At 34.1% G+C, this 20,862-nt stretch overlaps 1 pseudogene; it reads left to right on the top strand.

The window, feature by feature from the left end:
* Positions 1–20,862, top strand: part of LOC100920007 — a 190,921-nt pseudogene that overhangs the window by 727 nt on the left and 169,332 nt on the right.

Here is a 20,862-nt window from a genome sequence, read left to right as displayed (position 1 = left end):
CCACGCAATAAAGTTTCTTTAACTGCATAAGTGGTGCCAGACTGCTCTGTCATATCCAGAGACATCCGAAGGTTGTAGAGGTGATGATAATTGTGTGTAAGTGCTCAGACTCCAACTAGTATCTGCAGGTCTGCACTAGCTGAGGACCCCAACACAGCCATTCTAGAGAACAATTTGGAACTATGCTCAAAAAGTTACCAAATTGTGCATACCCTTTGATACAGCAATATTTCTACTGGGCTTACATCCCAAAAAGATCTTAAAGAAGGGAAAGGGATCCACATGTGCAAAAATGTTTTTGGCAGCCCTTTTTGTAGTGGAAGGAAACTGGAAACTGGGTGGATGCCCATCAGTTGGAGAATGGCTGAATAAGTTATGATATATGAATGTAATCAAATATTATTTTTTAACAAGAAACAATCAGCAGGATGACTTCAGAGAGGCCTGGAGAGACTTACATGAACAGATGCTAACTAAAATAAACAAAATCAGGAAATAACTATACACAGTAAAAATATTATATGATGATCAATTCTGATGGATATGACTCTTTTCAACAATGAGATGATTCAGGTCTGTTCCACTGATCTTGTGATGATGAAAGTCATCTATGAGTGTCCAGTACTCTCACATCCGCTCCAACTTCATCATTATCTTTTCCTGTCATCTTAGCCAATCTGAGAGGTATGAAGTGGTATCTCAGAGTTGTCTTTTTTGTGTTTTTTTTTATTTTTTATTATAGCTTTTTATATACAAAACATGCAAGGCTAATTATTCAACACTTACCCTTGCAAAAACTTCAGTTCCAACTTTTCCCCTCCTTCCCCCCACCATCTCCTCTAGATGGCAGGTAGTCCCATACATGTTAAATATGTTAAAGTATATGTTAAATACAATATATGTATACATATTTATACATTTATCTTGTTACACGGGAAAGATCAGATTTAGAAAGAAGATAAAAATAACCTGAATTATAATAACCTGGGTGTAGCTGGTTTTGTTCATTACAGATCATTTGGAACTTATTTACATCCTTTCATTGGTGAAGAGAGTGATGTCCATCAGAATTGATCATCATGTAGTATTGTTGCTGAAGTGTATAATGATCTCCTGGTTCTGCTCAGTGCACTTAGCATAAATTCATGTATGTCTCTCTAAGCCTCTCTGTATTCATCCTGCTGGTCATTTCTTATAAAACAGTAATATTCCATAACATTCATATACCACAATTTGTTCAGCCATTCTCCAATTGGTGGACATCCCTTCAATTTCCATTTTCTAGCCACTACAAAAGGGCTGCCACAAACATTTTTGCACATACGGGTCCCTTTCCCTTTCTTAATATCTCTTTGGGATATAAGCCCAGTAGTAGCACTGCTGGATCAAAGGGTATGCACAGTTTGATAACTTTTTGAGTATAGATCCAAATTGCTCTCCAGAATGGTTGGATCCGTTAACAACTCTACCAACAATGCACATTATCAGTGTCCCAGTTTTCCCACTTCCCCTCCAATATTCATCATTAACTTTTCCTGTCATCTTAGCCAATCTGGCAGGTGTGTAGTGGTATCACAGAATTGTCTTAATTTGCATTTCTCTCATCAACAACGCTTTGTAACACCTTTTCATGACTAGAAATAGTTTCAATTTCTTCATGTGAAAATTATCTGTTCATATCCTTTGACCTTTGATCAATTGGAGAATGGTTTGATTTCTTATCAGAACCTTTAGCTGTAAAAATGTTTTCCCACTTTATTGCTTCCCTTCTAATCCTGTCCACATTAGTTTTATTTGTACAAAAGCTTTTTAACTTAATATAATGGAAATTTTCTATTTTGTGATCAATAATGACTTCTAGTTCTTCTTTGGTCACAAATTCCCTCCTCCTCCACAGGTCTGAAAGGTAAATGATCCTATGTTCTTCTATCTTATTTATAATCTCATTCTTTATATCTAGATCATGAACTTGTTTTGATCTTATCTTGGTATATGATGTTAAATATGGGTCAATGCCTAGTTTCTGCCACATTAATTTCAAATTTTCACAGCAATTTTTGTCAAATAATGATTCTTATGCCAAAGGCTGGGGTCTCTGGGTTTGTCAAACACTAGATTGCTATAGTTATTGACTATTTTGTCCTGCAAACCTAACCTATTCTATTGATTGACTACTCTATTTCTTAGCCAGGACCAAATGGTTTTGGTAACCGCTGCTTTATAATATAGTTTTAGATCAGGTACAGCTAGGCCACTTTCATTTGATTTTTTTTATTAGTTCCCTTGAAATTCTTGACCTTTTGTTCTCCCAGATGAATTTTGTTGTTATTTTTTCTAGGTCATAAAAATAGTTTCTTGGGAGACTGATTGGCATAGCACTAAATAAATAGATTAGTTTAGATAGTAATGTCATCTTTATTATATTCATTCAACCCATCCAGGAGCACTTAATATTTTTCCAAAATTGTTTAGGTCAGAGTTGTCTTAATTTGCATTTCTCTGATCTATAGTCATTTAGGGCACTTTTTCATATGACTAGAAATGATTTTAATTTCTTCATGTGAAAATTGTCTGTTCATATCTGTGGATCATTTATCAGTTGCAGAATGGAATGAATTCTTATAAATTTAAGTCAATTCATTATATATTTTAGAAATGAGGCCTCTATCACAACGCTTAAATGTAAAAAGGTTTTCCCAATGTATTGTTTCTTTTATTGTCTTGTCAGTTTTGATGTTATAAAACCTTTTTAACTTAATCAAAATTTTAACTTAATTTAATCAAAATTGTCTATTTCCTGTTCAGTAATGAGTTCCAGTTCTTCTTTGGACATAAATTCCTTTCTTATCCACAGATCTGAGAAGTAAACTATCCTATGTTCTTCTAATTTGCTTATAGTATCATTCTTTATGTCTAAATCATGAACCCATTTTCACCTTATCTTGGTGTATGGAGTTAGATATTAGTCAATGCCTTTTTTTTTTCTTCCAGATCAATTTTGTTACTATTTTTTCTATATTTGTAAAATACTTCTTAGGAGTTTGATTGGTATGGAACTAAATAAGTAGATTAATTTAGGTAATATTGAAAATTTAATTATATTCACTCTACCTGTGAGCACTTGTTAAACAATTGATTAGATCTCATTTTATTTGCATGGAAAGTGCTTTGTAGTTGTGTTCATATAGTTCCTGATTACCTTGGCAGATAGATTCCCAAATATTTTATATTATCTGCAATTATTTTAAATGTAATTTGTCTTTGTATCTCTCGCTGCTGGACTTTGTTGGTAATATAAAAAAATACTACTGATTTATGTGGATTCATTTTGTATTTTGCAACTTTGCTAAAGTTATGGATTGTTTCTAGTAGTTTTTTAGTTGATTCTCTAGGCTTCTCTAAGTATACCATCATCTCACCTGCAAAGACTGATAATTTGATTTTCTCATGAGCTACTCTAATTCCTTTCATTTTTTTTCTTCTTTTATTGACAAAGCTAACATTTCTAATTCAATATTGAATAGTAATGGTGATAGTGGGCACCCTTGTTTCCCTTCTGATCTTATTGCGAATGATTCTAGTTTGTTCCCCCTACATAAGATGCTTGCTGATGCTTTTAAATGGATGTTACTGATCATTTTTTTTTAAAGTCCATTTATTCCTATACTCTCTAATGTTTTTTAATAGGAATTTGTGTTGGATTTTATCAAATATTTTTTCTTCATCTATTGAGATGAGCATATGATTTTTGCTAGTTTGATTATTGATATAGTCAATTATGCTAATAGTTTTCCTAATATTGAACAATCCCTGAATTCCTGGTATAAATCCTACTTGGTCATAGTGTATTATCGTGAGGATGACTTTCTATAATTTCTTTGCTATGTTTTATTTAAAATATTTTCATCAATATTTATTAGTTAAATTGATATATAATTTTCTTTCTCTGTTTTCATCTTAGCTGGTTTAGGTATCAGGATCATATTTGTGCCATAAAAGGTATTTGGTAGGTGTCCCTCTTTCCCTATTTTTTCACATAGTTTGTATAGTACTAAAATTAATTGTTCTTTAAATGTTTGGTAGAATTCACTTGTAAATCCATCTGGCCCTGGAGATTTTTTTCTTAAAGAATTAATTATTAGCTTGTCCTACTTCTTTTTCTAAAATGGCACTAATTAAATAATTTATTTTCTTTTCGGCTAACCTGGACAATCTATATTTTTGCACATATTCCTCCCCTTCACTTAGATTATTTAATTCATTGACATATAGTTGGGCAAAATAACTCCTAATTATTTTTCTAATTTCCTCTTCATTGGTGAAAAGTTCTCCCTTTTCATTTTAGAGACTAACAATTTGCTTTTCTTCTTTCCTTTTTCTAATCAAATTAGCTAAAGGTATATCTATTTTGTTGTGTTTTTTTTTTCATAAAAACATCTCAGTTTTATTTATTAATTCAATAGTTTTCTTACTTTCATTTTTATTAATCTCCCCTTTTATTTTCAGAATTTCAAATTTGGTATTCAATTGTGGGTATATAATTTATTCTTTATCTAGCTTTTTTACTTACAAGTCCAATTCATTGATTTTCTCTTTCTCTATTTTATACAAATAAGCATCTAGAGATATAAAATTTGCCCTTATAATTGCTTTGGCTGCATCCCACAAATTTTGGTGTGTTGTCTCATTATTGTCATTCTCTTGGATGAAATTATTGATTGTGTCTATGATTTGTTGTTTCACTCATTCATTCTTTGGGATTAGATTATTTAATTCCAATTAATGTTTGGTCTATTTTCCCTTGACCTTTTATTGCATGTGATTGTTATTGCATCTTGATTTTAAAAAATGCATTTACTATTTCTTCATTTCTGCATTTGGTTTTGAGATTTTTATGCCCTAAAACATAGTCAATTTTGTATAGGTTCCATGAACCATACAGAAAAATGTATAATCCCTTCTGTCTCCCTTCAATTGTCCCCAAAGATCTATCATACCTAACTTTTCTAAAATTCTGCTTACCTCCTTAACTTTTTTCTTATATATTTTGTGCTTTTATTTTTCTGGTTCTGAGAGGGCAAGTTTGAGATTCCCAGTAGCATAGTTTTGCTGTCTATTTCTTCTTGCTTCTCTTTTAAATTCTCCTCTAGGAATTTGAATATTATACCACTAGTGCATATTATATATATACTTCATTACCTATGGTACCCTTTAGCAAGATATAATTTCATTCTTTATATGTTGTAATTAGATCTATTTTTGCTTTTGCTTGATCTGAGACCAGGGTCACTATTCATGCTTTTTTTTTTTTTTTTTACTTCATCTAAAGCATAATAAATTCTGCTCCAACCTTTTACCTTTATTCTATATGTATCACTTTTCTTTAAATGTATTTCTTATAAACAACATATTGTAGAATTCTGGCTTTTAATCCAGTCTGCTATCTGCTTTCATTTTATGGGAGAGTTCATTCCATTCACATTAAAATAAATAATTCCATATTTCCTGTCATCTTATTTACCCCAAGTTATGCTTTTATTTTCCTCCCTGTATTTTGTTTCTGACCACCACCTGCCTCAAATAGTCCTCCTCCTTTCAAGTCTCTCCCCCTTTCTTACACCTTTCCCCTACTTCTACTGTTTCCCCTTCTATTAACCTTCCCCTTTCTTTTCCCCTTTCCTGTCCCACTTCCTTATAAGATGAGACAAATTTCTCTGTGAAACCAAATACATCCAATATTCTCTCTTTGAGCCAAATCTGATGAGGTAAGATTCAACAATTTTCATTTCCCTCCCTTCTTTCCCTCAATTATAGTAGGTATTCTTTGCCTCTTCGTGAGATGTAATTTCCCTCATTTTACCTCCATTTTCCTCTTTTCCTAGTATAATCCCCTTCCTATCTCTAATTTCTTTTTCATATTATCATAACAAAATCAAATTATATCAAAGTATACTCATAACAGAAATATAATTCTCAATTTTTTTTTCCTTTTTACCTTTTTATGCTTCTCTTGAGTTCTGTATTTGGAGATCAATTTTTTTCGTTCATCTTTTCATCAGAAATAAATGAAATTCACCTCTGTCATTTAAGGGGCATCTTCTTCCCTGAAAAATAATGTTAAGTTTAGCTGGATAGTTTATTCTTGGGTGCAATCCAAGTTCCTTTGCCTTTTGGAATATCTGATTCCAGGACCTTTGATCCTTTAAGGTAGAAGCTGCTACTTCCTGGGTTATCCTGATTGTGGCTACTCAGAAAAAAATTTCTGGCTGCTTGCAATATTTTTTCCTTGGTCCAATAGCTCTAAAATTTAGCCACAATATGCCTTGGAGTTTTCATTTTGGAGTCTCTTTCAGGACGTGATTGATGAATTTTTTCAATGGATATTTTACCCTCTGTTTCTAGGACATCATGGCAGTTTTCCTTGATGATTTCCTGAAAGATAATATCTAGGCTTTTATTTTTCATCATGCCTTTCTGAAAATCCAATAATCCTTAGATTTTCTCTCCTAGATCTATTTTCCACATCAGTTATTTTTCCTAGGAGCTATTTCATATTTTCTTCTATTATTTTTCACTTTTTTGGTTTTATTTGACTGATTCTTGAAGTCTTGTTGAGTCATTCACTTCTATTTGTTCAATTGTAATTTTTAGTGTATTATTTTCTTCAGTTCCCTTTTTTATTTGTATTTGGTCAATTGAATTGTTTTTGTCATTACATTTTTTTTTTCATTTCACAAATTCTGTTTTGCAATGAATTGATATCTTTTTCATGTCTATTTTGAAAGGAGTTATATGCTATTTCCATTTCATCCAATCTATTTAATGAAATTTTCTTCAGATAATTTCTGGTTTTCCTTTTCCATAATCCTCTGGCAAAAAATATATATATATATATACATATATATATATTTTTCCCCCATATTTCTTCTAACTCTCTTTTAAGATCCTTTTTGAAATCTTCCAAGAAAGTCTTGTGAAATTGATACCAGCTCATATCTCCCTTTGTGACTTCATCTGGAATTAATTTGCCTTTAGGAACCTCAGAGGTTGAAGTCTATTCTCTCTCTCCATAAAAGTTGTCTGTGGTCAGAGTTCTTGTTGCTTTTTTGTTCATTTTTAAGGGTTAAGATCAACTCTTAAGGCAAAGAGGTGACAGCTGCTTTAGTTTGCCCTAGGGCTGGTGTTTCTGACTGACTTCCAGTGCTGGGTAATTGCAGACAGGCACCAAGTTCTTTCAGGGCTCACAGGCTTAAAATTTGCCTTTTGTATTCACTTTGGGGTGCTTTATAGCAAGTCTGCTATCCACCTGCTTGCAACCAAAACAGAATAGCCTAAGAGCCTTACAGTAGATTGATTCCCTCGTGTGGCATGCCACAAAGTTCTGGCTCCCTGCCCCAGGGTCCTTGCACAGAGTCTGCACTCCACAGCCTCTCCCCCTACCCATTTGAAACAGACCTATTCTGAAGTTCTTCCAAAATATCTTCTTCTGGAAATGTATTGTACTTCTGGAAATGTACTTCTGGAAATATTTGTGGGTTCAGTCACTCCAAAACCAGTTCAAAGTTTAATCTGCTGTTGGTTTGAGAGAAGATCAGAGGAGGTCACAAAAAAGTTATGTTTGCTCCCTGCCATTTTATCTCTGCCCTGAAAAGGATATCATTAAATATATGGGAAAATTAAGATGAGATAGAAAATAACCACAATGATGAGATCACATATCTATATTAATATTTAAGTAAAACAAAAGCAACTAAGGAACAAAAGCAGTAGTGAAGAAAGAGAATCTAAAAAGACAAACTACCTACTTCACAATTTTTCCAAAGCCCTTTTTCTAATTTTAGGCTTTGATGCTTACTTCTATTCAAAACAAAGGATCATGATCTAAAAGTTTTCTTTTTATAAAGTGTTCCATTATAACAAAATTATCTTACAATAATTCCTTCATTTATATTATGACAATAGAGGATGTTTCCTTTGGAAGCAGTGTCAAGTTTTATGCCAGTAACATTTTCCCCAATTCTTTACACCACGTACACATCTAACTTTTACTTAATAAAAAATGCCATTTGGGTGTTCTTTATTTTAATAGAACATTCTGGTGAATGACCCTTAGTTTTTCAAGGGGAATGATGCACATATACTTCTCACAATTTATGACATGTTATAAAGTTGTAAGATGACAAAAGTTCAAAATTGTGACCAAGGAGATGCTATCTCAGGGCACAAATACAACTGGAATTTTCCATTCTACATACATTTTGTTATATACATGTATAACTTGCATTTATTGCTGTTCTAATTGCTGAGCTGTAACCTTATATTTTATAACCTTTTCTTTTTTCTCTGTATAGTTTTAAATGATTTGCACATATCATCTTTAATTGACACCTTACTAAGACATCAACAAAATGGAGAGAGTATGCAGCATCATCAATAAGAAAAGATCCTTGCATTTCTATTTGCAATGCTTAAGACAAGCTGGTACTGGATACATTTGATTTTTAATCTTTCCTTTTTGGCCTTTCCTGGTACAGAAGGGTTTCAGCTCAAAAACTATCATATGAATTTAAGCAGTCATAAGATAATTTTTTGGACACAAACAAGCAGATTGGAAATTTTGAAACAATTTTTTCTTTGCTTTGGTTCATTTGAATTTCCAGAACTTGTGTTTTGCCTAAACATTTATAATACAGAACAAGAAATGAACATGAAACTAACCCACAAGGACTTGGGAGTCTAGTAAATATAACTAGGGAAATTTTGTAAAATAATTGAAGTATGACACTGATGTCTGAAGAAGGATCAGTAGGTAAAGCAATAGACTAGGGATGGAACAATGGCATAATTATTTAATAGTTTTATTGAACCCTCAGATTAAGAATATAAGAAATACTATATGACAATAATAATAAAAATAAACAATAAAATAGTTCCATACCAAAACCTGTCAAATAACAAGAAATAATAAGAATAATTTCCACAATGTGATATGAAGATAATTGCATGATGGTATACAAATAGACCAAAATTGTGTCAATAGCATTAATCCTTGTTTTCACTGATAAAACATGGGACACCCTACCCCAAATAGGAATTAAAACTCTCTTCTTTTATAGTCATGACTGTTAAATACCACATTTCCATTAAGCATTATGTTACCCTTGGATAAGATATGAACTTTGAAATATAGGCTCACAAAGTAAATGGTAAAGACTCACAAGGTAGATAAGTGTTTAATAGCATCAGACAAAAATTTGCAGCTCAGGCTAAGGTTGTTTTCTGACACAGCTATGGCACTTGCATTTAATGGAGTTGGACCAATTCATCATTTCTTCAACATAAGGAAAATTCAAGAGTCTTATTTACCTGCTAGGAAAGCAGCCATTTATCTTCAGCTGTTCTACAGTGAAATAAGAGATTCAAAAGAAGGTGCAGAGGGATGAGTGATAAGTGTTAGCATGAATGAAAAACATCTCAAGGCAAAAATGTAGAAACCATACATAATAGAAAGGATGTTTATGTAATACAATCAATGACCTTGTCTTGAATCCTTCATTTGAAAGAGAAATGTTCTTTGCAGAAGCTATAACCAGTCTCTACCTTTTCTTTCTTGCATTGCTAAACTTTTTAAACAGATGAAGAATCAGATTCAACTTGGAGTGAATCAGAATTCACCTAGTTGGCTCTAATATATCTAGCTATATTTAACACAAAGCTCCCAAGTACTCAATGTCTGCCATTCCTTATTTCCCTATATGAGATTATTTGTAGTTTCTATGAAATTCACTCCTTCCCAGAAATTAATTTATCTTCTTTTTTTATTTTGTTCCCTTTTATTTTTATATACAAACAAGCAAACATAACCTATGCTTCAAAATATAAAATCTTAACAACTAGAACAATGATCTGAATTAGACAAAATAAATTGAATAAGAATAAATGTAAAATCATTCACTTGGAGTCAAAAAATCAAGTGTGCAAAAGTAAGATTGATGTGATAACTCCAGGTATCTTTTCTTCGTTCCTCACATTTTCAAAGAAACTTAAATCTCAAAACAGTTCTATCTCAAGCATCAAGCAGGAAAATAAATGAAACTATCAATAATCTATCCCTGCTTCTTGGCACAGATAATGACATAAAATAAAGACTGACTATATATTCTTTTCAGTTTAAAATGATATTAAAGAAGCAGCTTTCCCAAATGCTTTACCAACATACCTCAAAGTCCATGGCACATTTACATCTAACTAACAATTAAAACCTTCCATATGTTTTGCCACCATCATTGCAATGTGAGCTCCTTAAGAGGAAGAAACATATTTTCTACTTTTTATTCTGAGTGCTTATCACAGTACTTTGTTTATAATAAGTGCTTAATGAATTCTTTATTCACTCATAGCCAGAAAAATTAGAATTCACAATTAAACATTGTATTCAAAAATTAGATTGATCAGGCCAGTTGTCTAATTTTGAATGTAATACAGATTCACAAATAAGGAAATATATAGCATGGAAACAACCAGAGTCATAGAATTTGGAAGGTGGAAGGCTCCTCAGGAGATATTGTCTAATTTTTATGTAATTTCTCTTCTATAATATCCCTGATATGTAATCATGAAGTCTATGCTTAACAACTTCCAATTAGAAATAAAAGTCTCTAAACCAATGAAGTATATTTTAAGAAAATTCGAATTATTAGTATTAGATTATATCAAGCAAAATTCTGCCTCTACAGCTTTTGCATTTGGGGCTAGTTATAACCTCAGATATCAGACAGAATAAATCTAATATAAATATATACATTAATATATATGCATATATATATGTATATATATATATATAATTTTTACATAAAAGTCCTTTGCAAACATGGAGGCTATTATTATATATTCTTAAAATATTCTCTTGACCAGGTAAAATATTCTTAGTTCCTTTAACTGATCTGAAATAAAGCAAAGCTATTCACTACCCCATTTACCCTCTTCTGTCCAATTTATCAGTTTCCTAAAATACAGCACACTAAAACTGAACACAATATTCTAAATTAGGGCTTAACAAAATAAGATCTTCAGGCCAAATCTTGCCCTTCTATTAGTTTTTATACATTTGCGTAGGGTTGAAAAACAACTCCACTCCCAGCTATACAAAAAAACGTAGTGATGGACTAGTTTTGGTCTGTGGGTCATAAATTGCAGAACCTTGTTCTTGGTTGTTCAGAAGAATACAATAAGACTATCATTTCATTTTCTCTAGACATTATAGAATATTAAACCAGTCTGCAATAATATTAGAAAAAAGGGAATATCTGTCATGAGAGGAATTCTAAAAACAACTCACCCTGACTAAAGCAGTGCAGTAATCAGTGTATTCATATTAGAAAACAGTCACTCATGATGTAGACCTAAACATAAGCATCATAATAAGCAGTTGGAATTTCCTATTGATTTTATTTTTCTTATCACTATATCAGCAGAAAACTAGTGCTAGAATATATACATATATACATACATCTGTATAGTTGATGGGCAACAATGTGTTAGGATGGAGTCACACTAACAAACATTTATTCAGTAGCACCATTTCCACACAATCATGTTTCAGGCATATAATGAGGAATCTGTAGCTAGATAACACTTCTTGTGAAAAAAGCTCTTGAGAGCAGATTAAAACATTATCAGCCATTTGTTATCTTTGTTGTTTAGTTGTTTTCAGTTTTGTCTTAGTGTTTGTGTCCCCTTTTATGGTTTTCTTGGCAAAGATAATTGAGTAGTATGTCATTTCCTTAAAGATGAGGAAACTGAAGCAAACGGGATTAAATGATTTGCCCAAAGTGATACAACTAAAAGGTGTCTAAGGCCAGATTTGAACTCAGCATGATTAGGCTTCCTCATTGCTAGTTCAGCACTCTATTTGTAGAATGATCTGACTGTCCAACACTTTTTATGTAGCAGGGGGAAAAATGTAATATGAAATATGTAATATGTTTTGTTTGATTTTAATATTGAGCACAGCTAAAGGGTAAGGAAAGGAATCATGTAGAAACTGATTATAGCAGAGCTTTAAGAGGACTGATGAATTCTAAGATACATAGACCTTTTCAGTTATAGGTGTGCCACAAGCAATACAATTGCTTTTGAGAAACATTTGAGAAACATTTGAGAAAGAAGATGGAGTATCATGTATGAGAAAAAATAACAAGGTCAGTTTGGTTAGACGCTATGGTATAAAAGGCAGATGATATATAAAAAAAATGGGACTAGGTTCAAAAGGACTTTCAAAAAATTTTACTTATTATGCTCCTTAATAAGACTTCCTCCCTTCCCTGTCTATTCAATGTCATTCTCCCTTTGCTTTAGTAATATTTCAGCTAATCTACCACCAATGTGTTAGTTGAAAGAGATTAATATTTTCCTAAAAATATTAATAGGTAAATCTGAAAGATGAAAAATTGTAGTGTCCAGACTACCTCTCTGGAGGATCTCAGTACCAGCTTGAGTCCTTGATCTTAGAAGAGGAGTGAAGAAGCAGGACTCACATAGATGCTCTAACATGGAGTCTATTTATTTCAAATCTCTCAACCTTATATAACACTAATGCTTATATAACTATAGCAACACTGGGCATGCGCTAACTATATACTGATCATGGAGGATCACATAAACAACTTGATATTGTGTGTATATGTTTCTTTGCCACAGAGAGATACACCTCTGTATCATGTTTTAATTACAATATAGGTTGTCATCAATCCCTGACTTCTCAGGAAGTTCGAGAACCTTTAGGGGGAGATGGGGAGCCAAACCAGACACTGTCAGCAGGATTTATTTTATTGGACTAAAAGGTCTTATACCTCACCCAGGATTTCCTACTATCTATGGCCCTCTACATCTCTCCCTTTCTTTTGTTTTAATTGAAGCAGGTATACATTAGTGATTAAATCCATCAGTATGGGAGGAATCACAGAGACAAGTATTAATATCACCCAGGAAAGTAGTAATATAACAAACAATATGAATGAACAAGATACTATAAAAGACTTCCATGAGTCCCAAAGGAAGTATAGAAATAATTATTAATGCACAACCACACATATATCTCCTTCAGTAGCCAAGAGATAGTCCAAAGCCAATCTATTGTCCATCACTTCATGTGTTAGGGAATCCAGTGATTCCTGCAGATTTTGAAGTCCTGCATCAGTCTCATTAGCAATTACTTTTATGGTCATGGAGATGCTCATTAGTCAATTGCCATACACATAGGGTTAACTGCTATGCTCTTTCAGTGGCAGTCATAGTCAGAGATGGAACCATGTGATGTTTCCTGAGTCTTCTCCTTCATTTCGAGGGTCTTCTCTTTGTCTGTATCTCTCTGATGGACAAGGCAAATACAACTCTTCAGCACCCATCGAATTCCTTTTCTATCCATAGAGACACAAGCAAACTCTTTGCCCAAGCAGTTAGTCTGTCTGGTCCCCTCCATTCACCAGTCTCTGAATCTTTCCACATCACCTGGTGATTATCTAAAGATACTGGAACTGCTCGCACTGGACACTGTCCTTTATGAAACCTGTCTGCCAAAGCCAGTGCATCTTCATCAAAAATCAAAAAAGTAATAGTTTAAAGAATTAAGTTTAGAAGTTCTCCAGGGTTTCCTGTGGCTCCCCCTCTCCTTTGTTTTTGGAGGAGCATCATGATGTCTCTGTTCTTCTTCTCTATTATTGCTTGTTCTTGAGGATTGAAAGGTATGCCAGTGATGTGTGAAATCTGATACTGTGAACAAAAGTGTACAGAATATTTGAAAGTATATGCAGGTCCATTATCTGTTTTTATTGCTTGTGGCACATCCATAACTGAAAAGGTCTGTGTAGGGAATTCAGTGACCACCTGGGCCATCTCTTTTGCTACTGGTACTGCAAAAGTAAATCCTGAAAAAAATGTACACTACAACATGTTTAAAAGATAGGTAAAAGATTTATAATGGGTCACATCCATCTGCCAAATTCCACTGGGTCTAAAATCACAAGGGTTCTTCCCTGAAGGGAGCATAGGAGCGTGGAAAGGAAGGCAAGCCATACAGGTTTTTACTATGCTCCTAGCTGTCTCTTTTGTTGTCCCAAAATGCAAACAAAAGCTCAAGCAGCCTGATGATATTTAGAATGAGATTCTTGGGCTGCCGGAAATACAGGAGTGTTAGTTAACATGGTGAGAAGGTGATTTGTCTTTGAGTTTCCATAAAAAATAGTTCCTAAAATACTAGTATGAGAATAGACATGCAAAAGATAATACTTACCTGGACATTTTCTCACTTGCTCCTGAAGTTCCTTAAAAAGCTGAAATATGTTAAAGCTACAAATTTTATTTGGGCTGTGACAATTCTTTGTACCACACCTACTGAATAAGCTGAACCAGATATAATTTACATCTCCTGGATAATAAGTAAGAGCTAGTATAATTGTATACAACTCATTCTGCTGAGTGGCCTAAAAGGAAGTTCTGACTACTAATTTTATAGCTAAGTCAGGAGAATATATAGCACAAATGTTATGTTTGGATGTATTTGTAAAGATGGTTGGTCCTCTAAGAGGAACCTTAGAAACTTTTTCTTCAAAAATCCATAGCCAATCATGTAATAGCTGGGTTATCTTTAAGGGGGACCCATGTGTAAAGTTTGGAGTTGTGGCCAATAAAATTCACCATTCTGAGATGGTTTCACAACATACATTAATTTGCACTTTGGTAGAGATGTATATCTTGTCAGGTCTTATCTCAAATAATTGTATTACTTGATTAATGGCCTTTAATAAGATTCTAGCCACAAGCACTGGGTAAGGAGTAAGGCTTTGGTCTGGTTGTGATTGCAGTATTACCCAGTCGATCACACTGTCTCCTTGATGAAAGACTGCTGTAGGTGCCTCTTTTGTAGCAAAAACTGATATTTCCAAGGGTTTTTCAGTGACTCTTTCAACCACATTGGATAAAGCCAGTTCAACCATTCTCAGAGTTTCTTGGACTACTTTTGTAAACTGACAAGGTGAGTCTAAAGCAGTATTTTCCCTTAAAATGTCATATATAATGGTTGTAATTGATAAATGGGTAAGCTTAACACTGGAGGCATCCATTGGATATCTCCTATCAATTTCTGAAAGTCATTTAAGATGTTCAACTTCTCTGTTCTTAAAGAAAGTTTTTGTACCCTAAGTACTTTGGGATATACTTCATATCCTAAATATTGAAAAGGAGCATGTCTTTGAATTTTTTCTGGAATATATACAATTGGTAGTTCCTTATTGTTTCTATGATCTTTTGTAGGAATGCTTCTAACATTTGTTCCTCAGGTGCACACCCCAAGCTATCATCTATGTAGTGTAATAACATAATTTTAGGAAATGCTTTTCTTACTGGAATAAGAACAGCAGCCACATGCATCTGACACATGGTAGGGCTATTTTTCATTCCCTGTGGCAAAACTGTCCATGCAAATCTTTTATAAGATTCAGATAAATTAACACTGGGCACTGAAAAGGCAAATCTTTTCATATCCTCCTTATTCAGAGGGATAGAGTAGAAACAATCCTTAAGGTCTATAACCCAAAGAGGCCATTCCCTAGGCAATTGAGTAGGAGATGGACAGAAGAGAGAAGAGTTCCCATAGTTTCCATCTGTTCATTTATTTTCCACAAATCAGTCAACATCCTCCAATTTCCAGATTTCTTTTTTACAGCAAATACAAGGCAATTCCAAAGACTTAGAGAAAGTTGGTAAGAGTCCTTGGTCAAGTTGCTCCTATACTATAGCTAATAAGGCCCAAATTTTTTCACTGATTACTCACACTGGTTACTCACACTGGTGTATCAATTTTCCATTGGATGAGGATAAGTATAAGGACTGGCAGGCCTGCCACAGAGGCCTTGCCTAAAAAGCTAAAGTGGTCAATTGCAATCCTAATTGCAATAAAATGTCTCTTCTCCTTTGCCTTGTCTTGGGGAACATAGGAGGGCAAAACTGTGCCCCTCCCTCTCCTCCTTCTTCTACCCACAAAAGTAGAGTTGAGGGAGGAGGATCAGGAAGCAGAGGATATCCTATGGGCGCCATGCACTGGCTTGGGTGGAAAGAGCTGAGAAACAGAGAAGTACCACGCCCCTCAAACTTCTCAGCCCAGTAACAAACAATATAAATCAACAAAATACTATAAAAGACTTCCTTAGCTCTGTCCCACACTCTGTACCCTCTATGGCTATGGCTACCAACCCTCTGCTTGTTTTTCTCATACTTCCTTGATTGACACCCCATACTAAAAGTTTTCTTTTTCTTATATATAGATTTCGTAAAGCCAATTTTATCATTTTGTATTCAGTTAGTTGTTCTCCCAATATCTTTCACATCTCTGGCTCCAGACTCTCTTCCATAGAGAGCCAAGGAGACGTGTACTCCAGAGCATCTGAGAGCTCAGTGATCTGCTTCTGAGTTACCAGCAAACCTTGCTTCTTTATTAACTTAACTAAGCCTGTTTCATACTTCCCTCAGGAGAGAGGCTCTTTTGTTAGCACTTTCCCCATTTTGGCTGAAAAATGAAAGTGACTAGATTGGTCTTTACCAAAATCTTCCCACTTGTCTATCTTTTATTAAAACTTACCCTGTTCCTGGGTCACAGGGACTCCTCAACCAAACCCACTGATGGCATTAGTCAAATTGCTGTGTGCTCTACTTTCCAAAGTCCCTCATTGAAGGCCAAATGTAATGTCCAGACTAGCTCTCTGGAAGATCTCAGTACCAGCCTGAGTCCTTGATCTTAGAAGAGGAGTGAAGAGGCAGGACTCACATGGATGGTCAAAGTCAAATATGGAGTCTGTTTATTCCAAATTCTCTCAGCCTTATATACCCTAATATCCTTACATAACTATAGCAACATGGGGCATGTACTAACTATAAACAGCGCATGTGGGACCACATAAACAACTTGCTTTTGTATGTAGTTTGCCACCTGGTATCACTCTGCTTTAATTACAACACAGGTTGTCATACCCCCTGACTTCTCAGGAAGGCAGAGAATCCTTAGGGGAAATGGGGAGCCAAACCAGACATTGTCAGCAGGGTTCCTTTTATTGGACTAAAGGGTCTTATACTTCACCCAGGGTTCCCTATTATCTGTGACCCTCTCCAAAAAAATCTTCAAGGTACAGAGTCATATAGCTATATTTGTCAATATAATGATTAATTTTAGGAATAGAGAAAAAAATTCCTGCCCCAAATCCCTTATGCAAATTAGTAACTACCACCTATTTAGAAGAACAGCACTTAATGCATTTTGAAGTTCTCAAATGCAGATTTGATAATAAAATTTATTTTATTTGCATTTTCTTTCTTTAGTCTGGCTTCTGACTTTATCATTAAACTAAAACTGCTCTATCAAGTTACTCTCTTAACTGCCAAACATAGGGGCTTTACATCAATTCTTAACCTTCTTGATATTTGTGCATTCTTTGGAATTATTGGTTACCCTTTTCTCTTCTCTCTAGGTTTTTATGAAATTCTCTCTCATTATTTTTCCATCTGTTTTACAGCTCTTCCTCTCATATCCAGAAGTTTTCTAAGTGTTCTTATCTTCTCTAGTAGAAGAGTATATTATGTATTCTGCCCCATTTCCATTCTCTCCTACTACTATCCTGATACATGCTCCTATCACTTCACACCCAAGAAATGAAAACAGCATTTTATTTTGATCTCTCTATCTCAAGTCTCTCCACTCTTCAAGTCATCCTCCACTTAGCTCTCAAGTAATCTTCCTGAAGGTCTGAACACATCATGCTCTTATCCCATAAACTCTCCTGTCTTTCTATTACCTTTAGGGACACATATAAAATCACCTGGTTGACCTTTTAAAGTTTTTCATAACCTGGCTTGTTTCTGTCTTTATAGGACTCTTACACTTTACTTTCCCTTCCATTTACTTTAGTTTGATGGGTATCAATGTCTGCCATTCCTTACAAGACACTCCAGCCTCTGACTAGAATTTTTGCTGACTTTGTCCCATACCTACAAATGTTTTCTCTTCTGCCTCTAAGTTTTATTGGATTCTTTCAGTTCTCATCTAAAGTCTCAAATTCTTTAAGATTCCGTTCTCACTTTTCCTTAATTTTAATGTCTTTCTCCTGAAACTATCCCAAATGTATTCTTTATAAATTTTATTTGAACATAATTGTTTGTACATCTCCCTGATTAGATTAAGAATTCCTTGTGGATAAGGTTTGTCTTTTGCCTTTCTTTGGATCCTCAGCAATAAGCATAGTAATTGGCACATAGTAGACACCTGATAATGAGGCAGCTAGGTGGCTCAGTAGATAGAATACTGTCCCTGAACTCGAGAAGAACTACTTTCAAATCCAGCTTCATACACTTACTAGCTATATGACCCTAGGCAAGTTACTTAGCTTCTATTTATCTTAATCCATTCTAGAGAAAGAAATAACAAACCACTCCAATATCTTTGCAAAGAAAACTCTTTGGACAATAGTTGCATGGTAGGGTCACAAAGAATCAGGTACAGCTGAAGCACCAAACAACAAGGCACTTAATAAATCCTTGTTGACTTGTTAAAATAAACTATGATTTTAACATAGCCATTTCTCTTTAAGGGAAGTTTCCAAGAAGTAGGTAAGAGACTTGCTTATGTTTTTTTGTTTTGTTTTGTTTTGTTTTTCCAAGCAATAATCCAAAAGGGTTGATGCTATGAGATACATCATAGAGAAATCTTTCTCAATTGACTTATTGGATCAAAGTCATATTCAGCTTTAAAAATAATAATAAATTTGTACAACTGAGTTCACTTTGAAGATTTATGAAAATCTTTCATTCATATGTATCTTGGAGCAGAGGGTCAATTTGGCTATCCTGTTCTGGTAAGCCTAGTAAGACCTTTCTGAAAGGAAATGAAAAAAAAATATTTATTAAGTGCCATCTACTAAGTGCCAAAGACTATGCTCAGCACATTATATATCATTTGAGCCTCAAAACAAACATATGAAGTAGATGGTACTATGCTTCTCATTTTGCGATTGAGGAAAATGGGGAAAATAGAGGTTAAATGACTTGTTCAGGTCCCACAACTAATAAGCATCTGAGACAGGATTTGAATTCTTGTCTTCTTGACTATAAATCCAGGATTCATGTGCCACCTAGATGCTTCAGAAGTTAAGTGATATTCCTAAAGTAACATTGATAATTAACCAAAAAAACTTAATAAAACATCAAAACTGACAAAAGGGTCCAATCTATAGGACCCAACTTCAACATGCTGTCCAATATTTTCCAAGGTTTTGATATTTACTGGGTTGTCTTTTGCCAGTTGTTGTTGTCATCTTTATTTTCAAAGAGAACCAATAATATCATGGGATGATGTTGACTCATGAATTGGAGTCAAGTAAGTCATTAAAGTCTAATGGCCAGACAAAAATCAATATGACTGGTAATAGCCTAGAATAGATAAGCTTGACATCTTTGATGTTTGATCAAGCTGTAAGCTTTTCACAGAGCTTCCTATAATACTTTTATGTCCATTGAAAATAAATTGTCCTCAGATACCTATTCTGCCAAGGAAAAGTCTTTGCATGTTTGGGGTAGAAACCCTCTAACTCATTTATGGGTTTGAATTCTATTAGTTACTTTCAACAAGGTTCAGCCGGTCTTTTATAGTTCGATGCTTTTTTATTGTTTCAGACTTTTCATGAATCTCTTCAGGATTTTTCTTGCCAAAGATACTGCAGTCATTTTCTATTTCCTTGTCTAGCTCATTTTACAGATGAAGAACTGAGACTAACAGGGTTAAAGGACTAACTCAGAATCAAACAAGTAAGTGTATCTGAGATCAGATTTGAACTCGGGAAGATGAGTCTCCCTGATTCCTGACCTGACACTCTCTCAATTGTGCCAACTAGTTAATTATTGACTGGTTTGTCAAGATATGTTTATTGAGGTGTGTCTGCTGGGTAATGCTATAACTTCTTGGAGTCACAGGTGAGAAGTGAGTAACAGATGGACACTAAAGTTTGTTATGCAGCTCTGAAAAGGACTTAACAAGTCCTCACATCGGAGGTGCTTGTCTTCACTGAACATCCTCATTCACGCCTTTGTTAATTACTGTTTGCTTGGCAACTATACCCGACTATCTCTATTCATCATTGCAAATTATACCATGCTCTAGTGCAAATTATATTATGCTTGTGCTATTTATATTTTTAACCTTATTTTTTAAGTATCCATCTCTAACTGTTCATGGGGATATGTAGATATGGATACAAAGATTTATTATGTGAGACGTAAAGAAATGACATGATTTGTTGTTTCAAAAGCTGAATTTTTCTAGCTTAAAGCAAGTGTTTTTAAGGGAAGAAAAGAACTTTAAAATAGAAATTTTCATACTGAGCCAGAACTTGGGCAGGGCAGCCAAAAGTCTGGCTCAGATATCATAGGGGGCATGATTATTTCTAGATGATTTCTGCCACTTACTAGATTTGTGAACTTTTTAATTCGAATCTCTACCTCTCTTTCCTTTTCTGTAAAATGAGGGAGTAAGAGTAGTTGATTTCTAAAGTCCTTTCTCCCTCTAAATCCACAGAAATAGCTCATACCAAGCTATTGCAGATCGTTTATCAAATCTGGAGTCAAGAAAAACTTCCTCATACAACTTCTACTGTGTAATCAATGGCAATTCATTTAATCTCTTTCTATAATACTCTCTTTATCTATGAAAAAGAGGATGATAATACTGATACTTACTCCACAATATTACTGTGAGGATTCAAAGAAATAATACATATATAATGGAGGAGGGGAGATGCCTGATATATATTTGTTGGTTTGCTAAAA

This window comes from Sarcophilus harrisii, chromosome 1 (assembly GCF_902635505.1).
Source record: "Sarcophilus harrisii chromosome 1, mSarHar1.11, whole genome shotgun sequence".
NCBI lineage: Eukaryota > Metazoa > Chordata > Mammalia > Dasyuromorphia > Dasyuridae > Sarcophilus > Sarcophilus harrisii.
This window is presented reverse-complemented; position numbering and strand designations above follow the sequence as displayed.